This window comes from Athalia rosae, chromosome 1 (assembly GCF_917208135.1).
Source record: "Athalia rosae chromosome 1, iyAthRosa1.1, whole genome shotgun sequence".
Classification (NCBI taxonomy): domain Eukaryota; kingdom Metazoa; phylum Arthropoda; class Insecta; order Hymenoptera; family Athaliidae; genus Athalia; species Athalia rosae.
In genome coordinates, this window is record NC_064026.1 from 18,086,028 (window position 1) to 18,105,947 (window position 19,920).

Here is a 19,920-nt window from a genome sequence, read left to right on the forward strand (position 1 = left end):
TTCAAAGTCCGGAGCAGTCGCGCATCACTCGTTGGATCAAAAAATTTTCAAAGTCTAATGAAGTCGCGCATCACTCGTTGGATGTGAAAATTCTCGAAGTCCGAAAGAGACGCGCATCACTCGTGAGTTCAAAAAATTTTCGGAGTCCGGAAGGGTCGCGCATCACTCGTCGGATCGAAAAATTTCTTAAGTCCGGAGCAGTCGCGCATCACTTGTTGGATCGAAAAATTTTCAAAGTCCGATAAAGTCGCGCATCACTCGTTGGATCGGAAAATTTTCGAAGTCCGAATGAGTCGCGCATCACTCGTTGGATCGAAAAATTTTCAAAGTCCGACGCAGTCGCGCATCACTCCTTGGATCGGAAAATTTTAAAAGTCCGGGAGGGTCGCGCATTACTCGTTAGATCAAAAGATTTCCAAAGTCTGATAGAGTCGCGCATCACTCGTTGAATCGAAAAATTTTCAAAGTCCGACGCAGTCGCGCATCACTCGTTAGATCAAAAGATTTCCAAAGTCTGATAAAGTCGCGGATCACTCGTTGAATCAAGAAATTTCCGAAGTCCGACGCGGTCGCGCCTCACTCGTTGGATCAAAAAATTTTCGAAGTCCGAAAGAGTCGCGCATCACTCGTTGGATCAAAAAATTTCCGAAGTCCGGAAAGGTCGCGCATCACTCGTTGGATCAAAAAATTTTGAAAGTCCGACGCAGTCGCGCATCACTCGTTGGATCAAAAAATTTTCAAAGTCTGATAAAGTCGCGCATCACTCGTTGGATTGGAAAATTTTCGAAGTCCGAATGAGTCGCGCATCACTCGTTGGATCGGAAAATTTTCAAAGTCCGAAAGAGACGCAAATCACTCGTTAGATCAAAAAATTTTTGGAGTCCGGAAGGGTCGCGCATCACTTGTTGGATCTAAAAATTTTAAACGTCCGAAAGAGTCGCGCATTACTCGTTGAATCGAGAAATTTCCGAAGTCCGACGCGGTCGCGCCTCACTTGTTGGATCGGAGAATTTTCAAAGTATGAAGCAGTCGCGCGTCATTTGTTGGTTTAATGAATTTTCAAAGTCCGATAAAGTCGCGCATCACTCGTCGGATCAAAAAATTTTCAAAGTCCGATGAAGTCGTGCATCACTCGTTGAATCGAAAAATTTTCAAAGTCTGAGAAAGTCGCGCATCACTCTTCGGAACGAAAAATTCTCCAAGTTCGGAGGAGTCGCGCATCACTTGTTATCTCAAGAAATCTCCGGAGTCCGACGCGGTCGTGCATCACTTGTTGGATCAAAAAATTTTCGAAGTCCGAAAGAGTCGCGCATCACTCGTTGGATCAAAATATTTCCGAAGTCCGGAAAGGTCGCGCCTCACTCGTTGGATCGGAAAATTCCCAAAGTATGAAGCAGTCGCGCGCCACTCGTTGGATTCATAAATTTTCAAAGTCCGATAAAGTCGCGCATCACTCGTTGGATCAAAAAATTTTCAAAGTCGGACGCAGTCACGCATCACTCGTTGGATCGGAAAATTTCTTAAGTCCGGAGCAGTCGCGGATCACTCGTTGGATCACAAAATTTTCAAAGTCCGGAAAAGGCGCGCATCACTCGTTGGATCGAAAAATTTCCAAAGTCCGAAAGAGTCGCGCATCACTCGTTGGATGTGAAAATTCTTGAAGTCCGAAAGAGACGCGCATCACTCGTTAGATCAAAAAATTTTCGCAGTCCGGAAGGGTCGCGCATCACTCGTTGGATCTAAAAATTTGAAACGTCCGAAAAAGTCGCGCATTACTCGTTGAATCAAGAAATTTCCGGAGTCCGACGCGGTCGCGCCTCACTCGTTGGAACAAAAATTTTTCGAAGTCCGAAAGAGTCGCGCATCACTCGTTGGATCAAAAAATTTCCGAAGTCCGGAAAGGTCGCGCATCACTCGTTGGATCAAAAAATTTTGAAAGTCCGACGCAGTCGCGCATCACTCGTTGGATCGGAAAATTTTCGAAGTCCGAAAAAGACGCAAATCACTCGTTAGATCGAAAAATTTTTGGAGTCCGGAAGGGTCGCGCATCACTCGTTGGATCAAAAAATTTTGAAAGTCCGACGCAGTCGCGCATCACTCGTTGGATCAGGAAATTTTGGAAGTCCGACGCGGTCGCGCATCACTCGTTGGTTCGGAAAATTTCCAAGGTCCGGAGGTCGCGCATCACTTAATGGATCAAACGATTTCTAAAGTCCGAGAGATTTGCACATCACTGGTTGGATCGAAAAAATTTTCAAAGTCCGATAGAGTAGCGCATCGCTCGTTAAATCGAAGAATTTTCAAAGTCCGGCGGAGCCGCGCATCACTCGTTGGATGAAAAATCTTTTGAAGTCTGACGCGGTCGCGCATCACTCGTTAGATCGAAGAATTTTTAGAGTCCAACGCAGTCGCGCATCACTCGTTGGATCGAAAAATTTCCAAAGTCCGACGCAGTCGCGCATCACTCCTTGGATCGGAAAATTTCCAAAGTCCGGGAGGGTCGCGCATTACTCGTTGTATCAAAAGATTTTCAAAGTCCGATAGAGTCGCGCATCACTCGTTGAATCGAAAAATTTTCAAAGTCCGACGGAGTCGCGCATCACTCGTTGAATCGGAAAATTTCCAAAGTCCGACGGAGTCGCGCATCACTTGTTAGATCGAGAGATTTTCAAAGTCCGATAAAGTCGCGAATCACTCGTTAAATCAAGGAATTTCCGGAGTCCGACGCGGTCGCGCATCACTCGTTGGATCAAAAACTTTTCAAAGTCCGACGCAGTCGCGCATCACTCGTTGGATCAGGAAATTTTCAGAGTATGAAGCAGTCGCGCGTCACTCGTTGGATTGATGAATTTTCAATTTCGATAAAGTCGTGCATCACTCGTTGAATCGGAAAATTTTCGAAGTGTGAGAAAGTCGCGCATCACTCTTCGGAACAAAAAATTCTCCAAGTCCGAATCAGTCGCGCATCACGCGTTACATTGAAAGATTTTCAAAGTCCGATGGAATCGCGCATCAATCGTTGAATCGAGAGATCTTCGAAGTCCGAAAGAGTCGCGCATCACTCGTTGGATTGGAAAATCTTTGAAGTCCGACGCAGTCGCGCATCACTTGTTGGATCGGAAAATTCTCAAAGTCCGAAGCAGTAGCGCATCACTCGTTAGATCAAAAGATTTTCAAAGTCTGATAAAGTCGCAAATCACTCGTTAAATCAAGAAATCTTCGGAGTCCAACGCGGTCGCGCATCACTCGTTGGATCAAAAAATTTTCAAAGTCCGACGCAGTCGCGCATTACTCCTTGGATCGGAAAATTTTGAAAGTCCGGGAGGGTCGCGCATTACTCGTTAGATCAAAAGATTTCCAAAGTCCGATAGAGTCGCGCATCACTCGTTGAATCAAAAAATTTTCGAAGTCCGACGCAGTCACGTATCACTCGTTGGATCAAAAAATTTTCAAAGTCCGACGCAGTCGCGCATTACTCGTTGGATCGGAAAATTTTGAAAGTATGAAGCAATCGCGCATCACTCGTTGGATTGATAAATTTTCAAAGTCCGATAAAGTCGCGCATTACTCGTCGGATCAAAAAATTTTCAAAGTCCGACGCAGTCACGCATCACTCGTTGGATCGGAAAATGTTTAAAGTATGAAGCAGTCGCGCGTCACTTGTTGGATTGATGAATTTTCAAAGTCCGGCAAAGTCGTGCATCACTCGTTGAATCGAAAAATTTCCAAAGTCTGAGAAAGTCGCGCATCACTCTTCGGAACAAAAAATTCTCCAAGTCCGAAGCAGTCGCGCATCACTCGTTACATTGAGAGATTTTCAAAGTCCGATAAAATCGCGCATCAATCGTTGAATCGAGAGATCTTCGAAGTCCGAAAGAGTCGCGCATTACTCGTTGGATTGGAAAATCTTTGAAGTCCGACCCAGTCGCGCATCACTCGTTGGATCGGAAAATTTTCGAAGTATGAAGCAGTCGCGTGTCACTCGTTGGATTGATGAATTTTCAAAGTCCGATAAAGTCGTGCATTACTCGTTGAATCGGAAACTTTTCAAAGTCTGAGAAAGTCGCGCATCACTCTTCGGGACGAAAAATTCTCCAAGTTCGAAGGAGTCGCGCATCACTTGTTAGATCAAGAAATCTTCGGAGTCCGACGCGGTCGCGCATCACTTGTTGGATCCAAAACTTTTCAAAGTCCGACGCAGTCGCGCATCACTCGTTGGATCGGAAAATTTTCGAAGTCCGAAAAAGACGCAAATCACTCGTTAGATCGAAAAATTTTTGGAGTCCGGAAGGGTCGCGCATCACTCGTTGGATCAAAAAATTTTGAAAGTCCGACGCAGTCGCGCATCACTCAATGGATCAGGAAATTTTGGAAGTCCGACGCGGTCGCGCATCACTCGTTGGTTCGGAAAATTTCCAAGGTCCGGAGGTCGCGCATCACTTGATGGATCAAACGATTTCTAAAGTCCGGAAGATTTGCACATCACTGGTTGGATCGAAAAAATTTTCAAAGTCCGATAGAGTAGCGCATCGCTCGTTAAATCGAAGAATTTTCAAAGTCCGGCGGAGCCGCGCATCACTCGTTGGATGAAAAATCTTTTGAAGTCTGACGCGGTCGCGCATCACTCGTTAGATCGAAGAATTTTTAGAGTCCAACGCAGTCGCGCATCACTCGTTGGATCAAAAAATTTCCAAAGTCCGACGCTGTCGCGCATCACTCCTTGGATCGGAAAATTTCCAAAGTCCGGGAGGGTCGCGCATTACTCGTTGTATCAAAAGATTTTCAAAGTCCGATAGAGTCACGTATCACTCGTTGGATCAAAAAATTTTCAAAGTCCGACGCAGTCGCGCATTACTCGTTGGATCGGAAAATTTTGAAAGTATGAAGCAATCGCGCATCACTCGTTGGATTGATAAATTTTCAAAGTCCGATAAAGTCGCGCATTACTCGTCGGATCAAAAAATTTTCAAAGTCCGACGCAGTCACGCATCACTCGTTGGATCGGAAAATGTTTAAAGTATGAAGCAGTCGCGCGTCACTTGTTGGATTGATGAATTTTCAAAGTCCGGCAAAGTCGTGCATCACTCGTTGAATCGAAAAATTTCCAAAGTCTGAGAAAGTCGCGCATCACTCTTCGGAACAAAAAATTCTCCAAGTCCGAAGCAGTCGCGCATCACTTGTTACATTGAGAGATTTTCAAAGTCCGATAAAATCGCGCATCAATCGTTGAATCGAGAGATCTTCGAAGTCCGAAAGAGTCGCGCATCACTCGTTGGATTGGAAAATCTTTGAAGTCCGACGCAGTCGCGCATCACTTGTTGGATCGGAAAATTTTCAAAGTCCGAAGCAGTCGCGCATCACTCGTTAGATCAAAAGATTTTCAAAGTCTAATAAAGTCGCGAATCACTCGTTAAATCAAGAAATCTTCGGAGTCCGACGCGGTCGCGCATCACTCGATGGATCAAAAACTTTTCAAAGTCCGACGCAGTCGCGCATCACTCGTTGGAGCGGAAAATTTCCAAAGTATCGGCAGTCGCGCGTCACTCGTTGGATTTATAAATTTTCAAAGTCCGATAAAGTCGCGCATCACTCGTTGGATCAAAAAATTTTCGAAGTCGGACGCAGTCACGCATCACTCGTTGAATCACAAAATTTTCAAAGTCCGAAGAAGTCGCGCATCACTCGTTGGATCGGAAAATTTCCAATGTCCGGAAGAGACGCGCATCACTCGTTGGATCAGGAAATTTTTGAAGTCCGACGCATTCGTGCATCGCTCGTTGGTTCGAAAAATTTCCAAGGTCCGGAGGTCGCGCATCACTTAATGGATCGAACGATTTTTAAAGTCCGAAAGATTTGCACATCACTGGTTGGATCGAAAAAATTTTCAAAGTCCGAAAGAGTCGCGCATCGCTCGTTAAATCAATGAATTTTTAAAGTCCGGGAGGGTCGCGCATTACTCGTTGGATCAAAAGATTTTCAAAGTCCGATAGAGTCGCGCATCACTCGTTGAATCGGAAAATTTTCAAAGTCCGGCGGAGCCGCGCATCACTCGTTAGATCAGAAGATTTTCAAAGTCTGATAGAGTCGCGAATTACTCGTTAAATCATGAAATCTTCGGAGTCCGACGCAGTCACGCATCACTCGTTGGATCGGAAAATTTTCAAAGTATGGAGCAGTCGCGCGTCACTCGTTGGATTGATAAATTTTCAAAGTCCGATAAAGTCGTGCATCACTCGTTGAATCGAAAAATTTTCAAAGTCTGAGAAAGTCGCGCATCACTCGTTGGATCAAAAAATTTTCAAAGTCCGATAAAGTCGCGCATCACTCGTTGGATCGGAAATTTTTCGAAGTCCGAAATAGTCGCGCATCACTCGTTGAATCGAAAAATTTTCAAAGTCTGAGAAAGTCGCGCATCACTCTTCGGAACGAAAAATTCTCCAAGTTCGAAGAAGTCGCGCATCACTTGTTAGATCAAGAAATCTTCGGAGTCCGACGCGGTCGCGCATCACTTGTTGGATCAACAACTTTTCGAAGTCCGACGCAGTCGCGCATCACTCGTTGGATCGGAAAATTTCCAAAGTATGAAGCAGTCGGCGATACTCGTTGGATTCATAAATTTTCAAAGTCCGATAAAGTCGCGCATCACTCGTTGGATCGAAAAATTTTCAAAGTCGGACGCAGTCACGCATCACTCGTTGGATCGGAAAATTTCTGCAGTCCGGAGCAGTCGCGCATCACTCGTTGGATCACAAAATTTTCAAAGTCCGGAAAAGTCGCGCATCACTCGTTGGATCGAAAAATTTCCAAAGTCCGAAAGAGTCGCGCATCACCCGTTGGATGTGAAAATTCTCAAAGTCCGAAAGAGACGCGCATCACTCGTTAGATCAAAAAATTTTCGGAGTCCGGAAGGGTCGCGCATCACTCGTTGGATCTAAAAATTTGAAACGTCCGAAAGAGTCACGCATTACTCGTTGAATCAAGAAATTTCCAAAGTCCGACGCGGTCGCGCCTCACTCGTTGGATCAAAAATTTTTCGAAGTCCGAAAGAGTCGCGCATCACTCGTTGGATCAAAAAATTTCCGAAGTCCGAAAAGGTCGCGCATCACTCGTTGGATCAAAAAATTTTGAAAGTCCGACGCAGTCGCGCATCACTCGTTGGATCAGGAAATTTTTAAAGTCCGACGCATTCGTGCATCGCTCGTCGGTTCGAAAAATTTTCGAAGTTCGACGCAGTCACGCATCACTCGTTGGATCGAAAAATTTTCAAAGTCCGATAAAGTCGCGCATCACTCGTTGGATCGGAAAATTTTCGAAGTCCGAATGAGTCGCGCATCACTCGTTGGATCGGAAAATTTTCGGAGTCCGGAAGGGTCGCGCATCACTCGTTTGATCTTAAAATTTCAAACGTCCGGAAGAGTCGCGCAGTACTCGTTGAATCGAGAAATTTCCGAAGTCCGGAAAGGTCGCGCATCACTCGTTGGATAAAAAAATTTCGAAAGTCCGACGCAGTCGCGCATCACTCGTTGGATCAGGAAATTTTGAAAGTCCGACGCGGTCGCGCATCACTTGTTGTTCCGAAAAATTTCCAAGGTCCGGAAGTCGCGCATCACTCAATGGATCGAACGATTTCCAAAGTCCGAAAGATTTGCACATCACTGGTTGGATCGAAAAAATTTTCAAAGTCCGATAGAGTAGCGCATCGCTCGTTAAATCGAAGAATTTTCAAAGTCCGGCGGAGCCGCGCATCACTCGTTGGATGAAAAATCTTCTGAAGTCTGACGCAGTCTCGCATCACTCGTTAGATCGAAGAATTTTTAGAGTCCAACGCAGTCGCGCATCACTCGTTGGATCAAAGAATTTCCGAAGTCCGACGCAGTCGCGCATCACTCCTTGGATCGGAAAATTTCCGAAGTCCGGGAGGGTCGCGCATCACTCGTTGTATCAAAAGATTTTCAAAGTCCGATAGAGACGCGCATCACTTGTTGAATCGAAAAATTTTTAAAGTCTGACGTAGTCGCGCATCACTCGTTGAATCGAAAAATTTTCGAAGTCCGACGGAGTCGCGCATCACTCGTTAGATCGAAAGATTTTCAAAGTCCGATAAAGTCGCGAATCACTCGTTAAATCAAGAAATCTTCGGAGTCCGACGCGGTCGCGCATCACTCGTTGGATCAAAAACTTTTCAAAGTCCGACGCAGTCGCGCATCACTCGTTGGATCAGGAAATTTCCAAAGTATGAAGCAGTCGCGCGTCACTCGTTGGATTAATGAATTTTCAAAGTCCGATAAAGTCGTGCATCACTCGTTGAATCGGAAAATTTTCAAAGTGTGAGAAAGTCGCGCATCACTCTTCGGAACAAAAGATTCTCCAAGTCCGAATCAGTCGCGCATCACGCGTTACATTGAGAGATTTTCAAAGTCCGATGGAATCGCGCATCAATCGTTGAATCGAGAGATCTTCGAAGTCCGAAAGAGTCGCGCATCACTCGTTGGATTGTAAAATCTCTGAAGTCCGACGCAGTCGCGCATCACTTGTGGGATCGAAAAATTTTCAAAGTCCGAAGCAGTAGCGCATCACTCGTTAGATCAAAAGATTTTCAAAGTCTGATAAAGTCGCGAATCACTCGTTGAATCAAGAAATCTTCGGAGTCCAACGCGGTCGCGCATCACTCGTTGGATCAAAAACTTTCCAAAGTCCGACGCAGTCGCGCATTACTCGTTGGATCGGAAAATTTTCAAAGTATGAAGCAGTCGCGCGTCACTCGTTGGATTGATAAATTTTCAAAGTCTGATAGAGTCGCGAATTACTCGTTAAATCATGAAATCTTCGGAGTCCGACGCAGTCGCGCATCACTCGTTGGATCGGAAAATTTTCGAAGTATGAAGCAGTCGCGCGTCACTCGTTAGATTGATAAATTTTCGAAGTCCGATGAAGTCGTGCATCACTCGTTGAATCGAAAAATTTTCAAAGTCCGAGAAAGTCGCGCATCACTCGTTGGATCAAAAAATTTTTGAAGTCCGATAAAGTCGCGCATCACTTGTTGGATCGGAAATTTTCCGAAGTCCGAAAGAGTCGCGCATCACTCGTTGGATCGAAAAATTTCCGAAGTCCGGAAAGGTCGCGCATCACTCGTTGGATCAAAAAATTTTGAAAGTCCAACGCAGTCGCGCATCACTCGTTGGATCAGGAAATTTTGAAAGTCCGACGCGGTCGCGCATCACTCGTTGGTTCGAAAAATTTCCAAGGTCCGGAGGTCGCGCGTCACCTAATGGATCGAACGATTTCTAAAGTCCGAAAGATTTGCACATCACTGGTTGGATCGAAAAAATTTTCAAAGTCCGATAGAGTAGCGCATCGCTCGTTAAATCGAAGAATTTTCAAAATCCGGCGGAGCCGCGCATCACTCGTTGGATGAAAAATCTTTTGAAGTCTGACGCAGTCGCGCATCACTCGTTAGATCAAAGAATTTTTAGAGTCCAACGCAGTCGCGCATCACTCGTTGGATCAAAAAATTTCCAAAGTCCGACGCAGTCGCGCATCACTCCTTGGATCGGAAAATTTCCAAAGTCCGGGAGGGTCGCGCATTACTCGTTGTATCAAAAGATTTTCAAAGTCCGATAGAGTCGCGCTTCACTCGTTGAATCGAAAAATTTTCAAAGTCCGACGGAGTCGCGCATCACTCGTTGAATCGAAAAATTTTCAAAGTCCGACGGAGTCGCGCATCACTCGTTAGATCGAAAGATTTTCAAAGTCCGATAAAGTCGCGAATCACTCGTTAAATCAAGAAATCTTCGGAGTCCGACGCGGTCGCGCATCACTCGTTGGATCAAAAACTTTTCAAAGTCCGACGCAGTCGCGCATCACTCGTTGGATCAGGAAATTTTTGAAGTATGAAGCAGTCGCGCGGCACTCGTTGGATTGATGAATTTTCAAAGTCCGATATAGTCGTGCATCACTTGTTAAATCGGAAAATTTTCAAAGTCTGAGAAAGTCGCGCATCACTCTTCCGAACAAAAAATTCTCCTAGTCCGAATCAGTCGCGCATCACTCGTTACATTGAGAGATTTTAAAAGTCCGATAGAATCGCGCATCAATCGTTGAATCGAGAGATCTTCGAAGTCCGAAAGAGTCGCGCATCACTCGTTGGATTGGAAAATTTTAAAAGTCCGGGAGGGTCGCGCATTACTCGTTAGATCAAAAGATTTTCAAAGTCCGACGCAGTCGCGCATCACTCCTTGGATCGGAAAATTTTCAAAGTCCGACGGAGTCGCGCATCACTCGTTAGATCGGAAAATTTTCAAAGTCCGACGGAGTCGCGCATCACTCGTTAGATCGAAAGATTTTCGAAGTCCGACGCAGTCGCGCATCACTCGTTAAATCAAAAGATTTTCAAAGTCTGATAAAGTCGCGAATCACCCGTTAAATCAAGAAATCTTCAGAGTCCGACGCGGTCGCGCATCACTCGTTGGATCAAAAACTTCTCAAAGTCCGACGCAGTCGCGCATCACTCGTTGGATCAGGAAATTTTTGAAGTATGAAGCAGTCGCGCGGCACTCGTTGGATTGATGAATTTTCAAAGTCCGATATAGTCGTGCATCACTTGTTAAATCGGAAAATTTTCAAAGTCTGAGAAAGTCGCGCATCACTCTTCGGAACAAAAAATTCTCCTAGTCCGAATCAGTCGCGCATCACTCGTTACATTGAGAGATTTTAAAAGTCCGATAGAATCGCGCATCAATCGTTGAATCGAGAGATCTTCGAAGTCCGAGAGAGTCGCGCATCACTCGTTGGATTGGAAAATCTTTGAAGTCCGACGCAGTCGCGCATCACTTGTTGGATCGGAAAATTTTCAAAGTCCGAAGCAGTAGCGCATCACTCGTTAGATCAAAAGATTTTCAAAGTCTGATAAAGTCGCGAATCACTCGTTAAATCAAAAAATCTTCGGAGTCCGACGCGGTCGCGCATCACTCATTGGATCAAAAACTTTTCAAAGTCCGACGCAGTCGCGCATCACTCGTTGGATCGCAAAATTTTCAAAGTATGGAGCAGTCGCGCGTCACTCGTTGTATTGATAAATTTCCAAAGTCCGATGAAGTCGCGCATCACTCGTTGGATCGAAAAATTTTCAAAGTATGAAGCAGTCACGCGTCACTCTTCGGAACGAAAAATTCTCCAAGTCCGAAGCAGTCGCGCATCACTCGTTACATTGAGAGATTTTTGAAGTCCGATAGAATCGCGCATCAATCGTTGAATCGAGAGATCTTCGAAGTCCGAAAAAGTCGCTCATCACTCGTTGGATGAAAAATCTTTTGCAATCCGACGCAGTCGCGCATCACTCGTTAGATCGAAGAATTTTTAGAGTCCAACGCAGTCGCGCATCACTCGTTGGATCAAAAAATTTTCAAAGTCCGACGCAGTCGCGCATCACTCCTTGGATCGGAAAACTTTAAAAGTCCGGGAGGGTCGCGCATTACTCGTTAGATCAAAAGATTTTCAAAGTCCGATAAAGTCGCGCATCACTCTTCGGAACGAAAAATTCTCCAAGTTCGGAGGAGTCGCGCATCACTTGTTAGATCAAGAAATCTTCGGAATCCGACGCGGTCGCGCATCACTTGTTGGATCAAAAACTTTTCAAAGTCCGACGCAGTCGCGCATCACTCGTTGGATCGGGAAATTTCCAAAGTATCAGCAGTCGCGCGTCACTCGTTGGATTTATAAATTTTCAAAGTCCGATAAAGTCGCGCATCACTCGTTGGATCAAAAAATTTCCAAAGTCGGACGCAGTCACGCATCACTCGTTGAATCACAAAATTTTCGAAGTCCGAAAAAGTCGCGCATCACTCGTTGGATCGAAAAATTTCCAAAGTCCGAAAGAGTCGCGCATCACTCGTTGAATGTGAAAATTTTCAAAGTCCGAAAGAGACGCGCATCACTCGTTGGAACAAAAAATTTTCGGAGTCCGGAAGGGTCGCGCATCACTCGTTGGATCTAAAAATTTTGAACGTCCGGAAGAGTCGCACATTACTCGTTGAATCAAGAAATTTCCGAAGTCCGACGCGGTCGCGCCTCACTCGTTGGATCAAAGAATTTTCGAAGTCCGAAAGAGTCGCGCATCGCTCGTTAAATCAAAGAATTTTCAAATTCCGGGAGGGTCGCGCATTACTTGTTGGATCAAAAGATTTTCAAAGTCCGATAGAGTCGCGCATCACTCGTTGAATCGGAAAATTTTCAAAGTCCGACGGAGTCGCGCATGACTCGTTCGATCGGAAAATTTTCAAAGTCCGGCGGAGCCGCGCATCACTCGTTAGATCAAAAGATTTCCAAAGTCTGATAGAGTCGCGAATTACTCGTTAAATCATAAAATCTTCGGAGTCCGACGCAGTCGCGCATCACTCGTTGGATCGAAAAATTTTCAAAGTATGAAGCAGTCGCGCGTCACTCGTTGGATTGATAAATTTTCAAAGTCCGATGAAGTCGTGCATCACTCGTTGAATCGAAAAATTTTCAAAGTGTGAGAAAGTCGCGCATCACTCGTTGGATCAAAAATTTTCAAAGTATGAAGCAGTCGCGCGTCACTCGTTGGATTGATAAATTTTCAAAGTCCGATAAAGTCGCGCATCACTCGTTGGATCGGAAATTTTTTGAAGTCCGAAAGAGTCGCGCATCACTCGTTGGATCGAAAAATTTCCGAAATCCGGAAAGGTCGTGCATCACTCGTTGGATCAGAAAATTTTGATAGTCCGACGCAGTCGCGCATCACTCGTTGGATCAGGAAATTTTGAAAGTCCGACGCAGTCGCGCATCACTCGTTGGTTCGAAAAATTCCCAAGGTCCGGAGGTCGCGCATCACTCAATGGATCGAATGATTTCTAAAGTCCGAAAGATTTGCACATCACTAGTTGGATCGAAAAAATTTTCAAAGTCCGATAGAGTCGCGCATCGCTCGTTAAATCGAAGAATTTTCAAAGTCCGGCGGAGCCGCGCATCACTCGTTGGATGAAAAATCTTTTGAAGTCTGAAGCAGTCGCGCATCAGTCGTTAGATCGAAGAATTTTCAAAGTCCGACGCAGTCGCGCATCACTCCTTGGATCGGAAAATTTTCAAAGTCCGGGAGGGTCGCGCATTACTCGTTAGATCAAAAGATTTTCAAAGTCCGATAGAGTCGCGCATCACTCGTTGAATCGAAAAATTTTCAAAGTCCGACGGAGTTGCGCATCACTCGTTGAATCGAAAAATTTTCAAAGTCCGACGGAGTCGCGCATCACTCGTTGGATCAAAAGATTTTCAAAGTCTGATAAAGTCGCGAATCACTTGTTGAATCAAGGAATCTTCGGAGTCCGACGCGGTCGCGCATCACTCGTTGGATCAAAAACTTTTCAAAGTCCGACGCAGTCGCGCATCACTCGTTGGATCAGAAAATTTTCAAAGTATGAAGCAGTCGCGCGTCACTCGTTGGATTGATGAATTTTCAAATTCCGATAAAGTCGTGCATCACTCGTTGAATCGAAAAATTTCTAAAGTCTGAGTAAGTCGCGCATCACTCTTCGGAACAAAAAATTCTCCACGTCCGAAGCAGTCGCGCATCACTCGTTACATTGAGAGATTTTCAAAGTCCGATGAAATCGCGCATCAATCGTTGAATCGAGAAATCTTCGAAGTCCGAAAGAGTCGAGCATCACTCGTTGGATTGGAAAATCTTCGAAGTCCGACGCAGTCGCGCATTACTTGTTGGATCGGAAAATTCTCAAAGTCCGAAGCAGTCGCGCATCACTCGTTAGATCAAAAGATTTTCAAAGTCTAATGAAGTCGCAAATCACTCGTTAAATCAAGAAATCTTCGGAGTCCGACGCGGTCGCGCATCACTCGTTGGATCAAAAACTTTTCGAAGTCTGACGCAGTCGCGCATCACTCGTTGGATCGGAAAATTTTCAAAGTATGAAGCAGTCGCGTGTCACTCGTTGGATTGATGAATTTTCAAAGTCCGATGAAGTCGTGCATCACTCGTTGAATCGAAAAATTTTCAAAGTCTGCGAAGGTCGCGCATCACTCTTCGGAACGAAAAATTCTCCAAGTTCGGAGGAGTCGCGCATCACTTGTTAGATCAAGAAATCTTCGGAGTCCGACGCGGTCGCGCATCACTTGTTGGATCAAAAACTTTTCAAAGTCCGACGCAGTCGCGCATCACTCGTTGGATCGGAAAATTTCCAAAGTATCAGCAGTCGCGCGTCACTCGTTGGATTTATAAATTTTCAAAGTCCGATAAAGTCGCGCATCACTCGTTGGATCAAAAAATTTTCAAAGTCGGACGCAGGCACGCATCACTCGTTGAATCACAAAATTTTCGAAGTCCGAAAAAGTCGCGCATCACTCGTTGGATCGGAAAATTTCCAAAGTCCGAAAGAGTCGCGCATCACTCGTTGAATGTGAAAATTCTCAATGTCCGAAAGAGACGCGCATCACTCGTTGGATCAAAAAATTTTCGGAGTCCGGAAGGGTCGCGCATCACTCGTTGGATCTAAAAATTTTGAACCTCCGGAAGAGTCGCACATTACTCGTTGAATCAAGAAATTTCCGAAGTCCTAAAGAGTCGCGCATCGCTCGTCAAATCAAAGAATCTTCAAAGTCCGGGAGGGTCGCGCATTACTCGTTGAATCGGAAAATTTTCGAAGTCCGGCGGAGCCGCGCATCACTCGTTGGATGAAAAATCTTTTGAAGTCTGAAGCAGTCGCGCATCACTCGTTGGATCAATAAATTTTCAAAGTCCGACGCAGTCGCGCATCACTCCTTGGATCGAAAAATTTTCAAAGTCCAGAAGAGTCGCGCATCATTGTTGAATCAAAAAATTTCCAGAATCCAGAAGGGTCGCGCATCACTCGTTGGATCGAAAAATTTTTGAATTCCGAAAGAAGCGCGCATCACTCGTTGGATCGAAAATTTTTTTGAGTCCGTGTAAGTCGCGCATCACTCGTTGAATCGATTAATCTTCGAAGTTCGAAAGAGTCGCGCATTACTTGTTGGATCGAAAAATTTCCAATGTCCGGAAGAGTCGCGCATCACTCGTTGAATCGAAAAATTTTCAAAGTCCGGAGAAGCCGCGCATCAAGCGTTGCATCGAAAAATTCTCAAAGTCCGGAAGAGTCGCGCATCACTCGTTGGTTCGAGAATTTTTCAAGGTCCAGAGGTCGCGCTTCACTCAATGGATCGGAAAATTTCTGAATTCCGAAAGGGTCGCGCATCACACGTTGGATCAAAAGATTCTCGAAGGCCAAAAGATTCGCGCATCACTTGTTGGATCGCGAAATTTCCAAAGTCTTAGTGAGTAGCGCATTACTCGTTGGATCGAAGAATTCTAAAAGTCTGGAAGTCGTAAATCCCTCAATGAATCAAAAAATTCCTGGAGTCCGGAAGAGTCGCGCATCACTCGTCGGATCAGAAAATTCTAAAAGTCTGGAAGTCGTAAATCCTTCAATGAATCAAAAAATTCCTGGAGTCCGGAAGAGTCGCGCATCACTCGTTGGATCGGAAAATTTTCAAAGTCCGGAAGAGTCGCGCATCATTGTTGAATCAAAATATTTTCGATGTCCAGAAGGGTCGCGCATCACTCGTTGGATCGAGAAATTTTTAAATTTCGAAAGAAGCGCGCATCACTCTTCGGATCGAAGAATTTTCCAAGTCCGACGGAGTCGCGCATCACTCGTTGAATCGAAAAATTTTCGAAGTCCGAAAGAGTCGCGCATCACTTTTCGGAACGAAAAATTTTCCAAGTCCGACGGCGCCGCGCATCATTCGTTGGATTGGAAAATTTTCAAAGTATGAAGCAGTCGCGAATCACTCGTTGGATCAAGGAATTTTCAAAGTCCGATGGAGTCGCGCATCACTCGTTGGATCGAAGAATTTTTAAAGTCCGAAGGAGTCGCGCATCACTTTTCGAAACGAAAAATTTTCCAAGTCCGACGGAGTCGCGCATCACTCGTTGGATCCGAAAATTTTCAAAGTCCGACAAAGTCGCGCATCACTCGTTGGATCAGGAAATTTTGGAAGTCCGACGCAGTCGCGCATCACTCGTTGGTTCGAAAAATTCCTGAGGTCCGGAGGTCGCGCATCACTCAATGGATCGAACGATTTTTAAAGTCCGAAAGATTGACACATCACTGGTTGGATCGAAAAAATTTTCAAAGTCCGATAGAGTCGCGCATCGCTCGTTAATTCGAAGAATTTTCAAGGTCCGGCGGAGCCGCGCATCACTCGTTGGATGAAAAATCTTTCGAAGTCTGAAGCAGTCGCGCATCACTCGTTAGATCGAAGAATTTTGAGAGTCCAACGCAGTCGCGCATCACTCGTTGGATCAAAAAATCTAAAGTCCGACGCAGTCGCGCATCACTCCTTGGATCGGAAAATTTCCAAAGTCCGGGAGGGTCGCGCATTACTCGTTGGATCAAAAGATTTTCAAAGTCCGATAGAGTCGCGCATCACTCGTTGAATCGAAAAATTTTCAAAGTCCGACGGAGTCGCGCATCACTCGTTAGATCAAAAGATTTTCAAAGTCTGATAAAGTCGCGAATCACTTGTTGAATCAAGGAATCTTCAGAGTCCGACGCGGTCGCGCATCACTCGTTGGATCAAAAACTTTTCAAAGTCCGACGCAGTCGCGCATCACTCGTTGGATCAGGAAATTTTCAAAGTATGAAGCAGTCGCGCGTCACTCGTTGGATTGATGAATTTTCAAAGTCCGATAAAGTCGTGCATCACTCGTTGAATCGGAAAATTTTCAAAGTCTGAGAAAGTCGCGCATCACTCTTCGGAACAGGAAATTCTCCAAGTCCGAAGCAGTCGCGCATCACTCGTTACATTGGGAGGTTTCTAAAGTCCGATAGAATCGCGCATCAATCGTGGGATTTAGAGATCTTCGAAGTCCGAAAGAGTCGCGATTCACTCGTTGGATTGGAAAATCTTTGAAGTCCGAAGCAGTAGCGCATCACTCGTTAGATCAAAAGATTTTCAAAGTCTGATAAAGTCGCGAATCACTCGTCAAATCAAGAAATCTTCGGAGTCCGACGCGGTCGCGAATCACTCGTTGGATCAAAAACTTTTCAAAGTCCGACGCAGTCGCGCATCACTCGTTGGATCGGAAAATTTTCAAAGTATGAAGCAGTCGCGCGTCACTCGTTGGATTGATGAATTTTCAAAGTCCGATGAAGTTGTGCATCACTCGTTGAATCGAAAAATTTTCAAAGTCTGAGAAAGTCGCGCATCACTCTTCGGAACGAAAAATTCTCCAAGTTCGAAGGAGTCGCGCATCACTTGTTAGATCAAGAAATCTTCGGAGTCCGACGCGGTCGCGCATTACTTGTTGGATCAAAAACTTTTCAAAGTCCGACGCAGTCGCGCATCACTCGTTGGATCGGAAAATTTCCAAAGTATGAAGCAGTCGCGCGTCACTCGTTGGATTTATAAATTTTCAAAGTCCGATAAAGTCGCGCATCACTCATTGGATCAAAAACTATTCGAAGTCCGACGCAGTCGCGCATCACTCGTTGGATCGGAAGATTTTCAAAGTATGAAGCAGTCGCGCGTCACTCTTTGGATTGATAAATTTTCAAAGTCCGATGAAGTCGTGCATCACTCGTTGAATCGAAAAATTTTCTAAGTCTGAGAAAGTCGCGCATCACTCTTCGGAACGAAAAATTCTCCAAGTTCGAAGGAGTCGCGCATCACTTATTAGATCAAGAAATCTTCGGATCCCGACGCGGTCGCGCATTACTTGTTGGATCAAAAACTTTTCAAAGTCCGACGCAGTCGCGCATCACTCGTTGGATCGGAAAATTTTCATAGTATGAGAAAGTCGCGCATCACTCGTTGGATCAAAAAATTTTCAAAGTCTGAGAAAGTCGCGCATCACTCGTTGGATCAAAAAATTTTCCAAGTCCGATAAAGTCGCGCATCACTCGTTGGATCGGAAATTTTTCGAAGTCCGGAAGAGTCGCGCATCACTCGTTGGATCGAAAAATTTCCGAAATCCGGAAAGGTCGCGCATCACTTGTTGGATCAAAAAATTTTGAAAGTCCGACGCAGTCGCGCATCACTCGTTGGATCAGGAAATTTTGAAAGTCCGACGCAGTCGCGCATCACTCGTTGGTTCGAAAAATTCCCAAGGTCCGGAGGTCGCGCATGACTCAATGGATCGAACGATTTCTAAAGTCCGAACGATTGACACATCACTGGTTGGATCGAAAAAATTTTCAAAGTCCGATAGAGTCGCGCATCGCTCGTTAATTTGAAGAATTCTCAAAGTCCGGCGGAGCCGCGCATCACTCGTTGGATGAAAAATCTTTCGAAGTCTGAAGCAGTCGCGCATCACTCGTTAGATCGAAGAATTTTGAGAGTCCAACGCAGTCGCGCATCACTCGTTGGATCAAAAAATTTTCAAAGTCCGACGCAGTCGCGCATCACTCCTTGGATCGGGAAATTTCCAAAGTCCGGGAGGGTCGCGCATGACTCGTTGGATCGAAAGATTTTCAAAGTCCGATAGAGTCGCGCATCACTCGTTGAATCGAAAAATTTTCAAAGTCCGATAGAGTCGCGCATCGCTCGTTAATTTGAAGAATTTTCAAAGTCCGGCGGAGCCGCGCATCACTCGTTGGATGAAAAATCTTTCGAAGTCTGGAGCAGTCGCGCATCACTCGTTAAATCGAAGAATTTTGAGAGTCCAACGCAGTCGCGCATCACTCGTTGGATCAAAAAATTTTCAAAGTTCGAAGGAGTCGCGCATCACTTATTAAATCAAGAAATCTTCGGATCCCGACGCGGTCGCGCATTACTTGTTGGATCAAAAACTTTGAAAAGTCCGACGCAGTCGCGCATCACTCGTTGGATCGGAAAATTTTCAAAGTATGAAGCAGTCGCGCGTCACTCGTTGGATTGATAAATTTTCAAAGTCCGATAAAGTCGCGCATCACTCGTTGGATGAAAAATCTTTCGAAGTCTGGAGCAGTCGCGCATTACTCGTTAGATCGAAGAATTTTGAGAGTCCAACGCAGTCGCGCATCACTCGTTGGATCAAAAAATTTTCAAAGTCCGACGCAGTCGCGCATCACTCCTTGGATCGGAAAATTTTCAAAGTCCGGAAGGGTCGCGCATTACTCGTTGGATCAAAAGATTTTCAAAGTCCGATAGAGTCGCGCATCACTCGTTGAATCGAAGAATTTTTAAAGTCCGACGGAGTCGCGCATCACTCGTTGAATCGGAAAATTTTCAAAGTCCGACGGAGTCGCGCATCACTCGTTAGATCAAAAGATTTTCAAAGTCTGATAAAGTCGCGAATCACTCGTTGAATCAAGGAATCTTCGGAGTCCGACGCGGTCGCGCATCACTCGTTGGATCAAAAACTTTTCAAAGTCCGACGCAGTCGCGCATCACTCGTTGGATCAGAAAATTTTCAAAGTATGAAGCAGTCGCGCGTCACTCGTTGGATTGATGAATTTTCAAAGTCCGATAAAGTCGTGCATCACTCGTTGAATCGAAAAATTTTCAAAGTCTGAGGAAGTCGCGCATCACTCTTCGGAACGAAAAATTCTCCAAGTTCGGAGGAGTCGCGCATCACTTGTTAGATCAAGAAATCTTCGGAGTCCGACGCGGTCGCGCATCACTTGTTCGATCAAAAACTTTTGAAAGTCCGACGCAGTCGCGCATCACTCGTTGGATCGGAAAATTTCCAAAGTATCAGCAGTCGCGCGTCACTCGTTGGATTTATGAAATCTCAAAGTCCGATAAAGTCGCGCATCACTCGTTGGATCAAAAAATTCTCAAAGTCGGACGCAGTCACGCATCACTCGTTGAATCACAAAATTTTCGAAGTCCGAAAAAGTCGCGCATCACTCGTTGGATCGGAAAATTTCCAAAGTCCGAAAGAGTCGCGCATCA